Source organism: Cyprinodon variegatus, unplaced genomic scaffold, assembly GCF_000732505.1.
Source record: "Cyprinodon variegatus isolate N-32 unplaced genomic scaffold, C_variegatus-1.0 Scaffold525, whole genome shotgun sequence".
Taxonomy (NCBI): domain Eukaryota; kingdom Metazoa; phylum Chordata; class Actinopteri; order Cyprinodontiformes; family Cyprinodontidae; genus Cyprinodon; species Cyprinodon variegatus.
Genome location: NW_015150978.1, coordinates 415,219 through 418,487, shown reverse-complemented (window position 1 = coordinate 418,487; position 3,269 = coordinate 415,219). Strand labels below are relative to the sequence as shown.

The 3,269-nt window shown below is 35.5% G+C and overlaps 1 protein-coding gene across 1 annotated transcript in view; it reads left to right on the top strand.

The window, feature by feature from the left end:
* Positions 1-37: 37 nt before the first annotated feature.
* Positions 38-3,269, top strand: part of pik3r2 (phosphoinositide-3-kinase regulatory subunit 2) — a 44,438-nt gene continuing 41,206 nt past the window's right edge. Inside the window, exon 1 of the mRNA XM_015391096.1 lies at positions 38-202. The gene's annotated coding sequence lies outside the window, so the exon portion shown is untranslated. The remainder of the gene's footprint in view (positions 203-3,269) is intronic.

Sequence of the window (3,269 nt, the reverse complement as noted above, 5' to 3'; positions counted from 1 at the left end):
CCCCCCCATCCCTGCCCCGTGCTGAGCTGGAAAATGGCTGAGCTTAGGGACAGGCAGTTATGAACAGAAGCTCTGCGCAGTTCACTGTTAAATCAGAGCTGCTGTAGATTCTCACCCACCGAGGAAACTGGAGCTGTCTGCCGGGAGCCGCACACTTCCTCACGGAGGCTTTAACTCCGATGAAGCGGCGCTGCAGAGAGAGGTGAGCAGACTCCTGAAAACTTTCCCACTTTTTCTCAACTTATTGCACATTTCCAGCAGAGGCAGCTGTGCTGGAAAATGGAGGTTGAGCTGCTGTGTGAACACGCATCAAGGCTAGCATTGTTTCTTATCCCAGACATTTATTATCCTGTTTTTATTCTACTTTTTTTTTCTCTTCTTAAACTCAGTTTTTTTTTTTTTATAGCTGAAAAAAATCAAATCTCTTCGCAACTTTCCGCTGCGCTCGCGCTCGCTGGACCGCGACGTGTCTGAAATCTAGCTTTATTGACATTAGCTAAAAAAAGTTATTTTAGATAAATTCTGACCTTTAGGGTTTTTTTTCCATTTGCACATCAGAAAATATATATAATAATGACCTTAATAAACCTTAACTTTAGTGGCTAAAGTTAGTTTAAGTGTTTGTTGTTGCTATTTTTTGTCATAATGCTAACATTAAACTCTGTGTAGTTTAACACCATGAATTACTAAAGCTAAATGTGCCTTAAATAAACCAAAGATGTTTGTAATGTCAACATAATTAGCAGCTATCCTCACCAAAACTATGTGCTTCAAACTCATATTTTAAACTATTCAAAAGTTTATATCTAAAATTTCCCAAATGGACTCATGCAAGTAAACTAAACATTTACCAAAATTAAACTTACTGGGACTAAACTGGCCCATTTTAAAGGGACAGCGTGTAAGAATTACTGCCATCTAGTGATGAAAATACGGCAGAGCATTAGGGTCAGACTTGAGATTTTTTTTGTCTTCTTCTATTTCGAGAATAAAGTTGTAACATTAAGAGAATAAAGACATAAATGATCAAATATCGCAATTGCTATCATAATTTTATGACTTTATTCTCGTACTGTTATGACTTTATTCTCGTAATTTTACGACTTTATTCTCGTAATTTTACGACTTTATTCTCGTAATGTTTTGACTTTATTCACGTTATTTTACCACTTTATTCTCGTAATGTTATGACTTTATTCACGTTGTATTATTAATTTGTTCTCGTAATTTCATGAATTAATTCTCGTACTGTTATGACTTAATTCACGTAATTTTATGACTTTATTCTCGTAATGTCATGACTATTCACGTAATTTTATGAATTTATTCTAATAATTTTATGAATTTATTCTTGTACTGCTATGACTTTATTCTCATAATTTTACGACTTTATTCACGTTATTTTATGAATTCATTCTCGTACTGTTATGACTTTATTCTTGGAATTTTACGACTTTATTCTCATAATGGTATGACTTTATTCACGTAATTTTATGAATTTATTCTCGTACTGTTATGACTTTATCGTAATTTTACGACTTTATTCTCATAATGTTATGACTTTATTCATGTAATTTTATGAATTTATTGTCGTAATTTCATGAATTCATTCTCGTACTGTTATGACTTTATTATCGTAATTTTACGACTTTATTCTCGTAATTTTATGACTATTCTTCTTGTGACTTTATTCTCAAAATAGAAGAAAAAAAAAATCTGTAGCCTGACCCTAATACTCCGTCATATGAAAATGAGGGAAATTCCTCCAACAGAAAAGGAAAGCAGTCGTTACTATGGCAACACAGTGACGCCCCATGTGCTTGGCTATAGCTCTGTTGCACAGGGGGTATGTGTACTTGTGCGTTCTCGTGTACTCGTGAAACGTCATCAACCTCAGCCCTACTACTGTTCTAATTCACCAGAATAGCAAACCGAGAGCAGATATTGTTCTGGCCCCTCCCTCTTTACCCAGCATGCATCAGAGCAGACTTGTCCCTTCTTGACATTGACAGCTGGTGAGCTCAGAGTATTAGGTTAAAAGTTATTTTCTGTTGCTGTTGTTCAATAAAAGTAAGTTTTAAGATATTTTGAGGTGAGAATATTATACTTTTAAGCGTCACTATATGGCCTATTTACCTCCGAGGGTAATGGCAGCCAGGGCTACTTTTAGCCCGTCTGCAGCATCCCTTTCTCTGCATCGCCGTGTGTGAAGGACCGCTGGCTATGATGCCGATATTTTTGTTTTATTTGGCAAAATGTAAATTTGATTTTTGTTTATCTGTGTTCATTATTATTCCCCAACTAAATGAAAAAAGTACGAATTTATTATTATCTAGAGACCATTAATAACAGGAGAAATGCAGCTCCAGAAGAGCTGAGCATGTGGTGATGTCATCAGTACGCTTCTGTTCCAATTGACCCATATTTATGCTGCGTGCTCCCGTTCTCCCCCAGTCCAGACTTTCCTGTGTTCTTCTCAAGAACACTGCTCGGTGAGGGCACGAGTCCTAATAAGTCACACTAATAACTTCACTAGTGGCGCTTCAAGCCATGTTTTCCGCCATATCAGTAGTGATGAAAATATCAAAGCCCTGAGAACCAGTTTGACACAACTGGCTAAAACTTGACACCATGCTGGATTATATTTGATACGGTTTAGAATGGCGGCATCTGCTGGATAGCTATGAGAACTAAATTAGAGCGGTTATCCCAATATCCCACATTATTTCACAGCTGAACTCGTTTGTTCCATGATAATGAAATTATAAATAAATCATGAAAAAAAAATTCTCTGACCTCTAACTATAATGTCATAAACAGCCCTTCTAATGCTAACAATAACTTTGAATTATTGTACTGGAGGGCCCTATAAAATCCGTTTCATTTTTTCCCCAAATTCTGTTAAATTTTTTCCCAAATTCATTTTTTTCCGTTTTAATTTTTGAAAATTCATTTTTTTCTGTTTTATGTATGTATTTTTGCGCTTCCAATCAATGGAATGTTGACAAAACTGCTAATTTCCACACGAATAAAGATATATTGACATAATATTGCAGTTTTATTCTGAAATTGTTTGTTGCTGTGGGGCCCTAATCAGTCTCTTAGTTTGCTGATGCCTTGGGCTGGCCCTGGCTGGAAAAAAAATCACCCAATAAAAATAAGCTGTTTTATATATATATGTATATATATATGTATATATATATGTATATATTAGGGATGCACAATATTGGGATTTTGGCCGATATCCGATATGCCGATATTTTAAAACT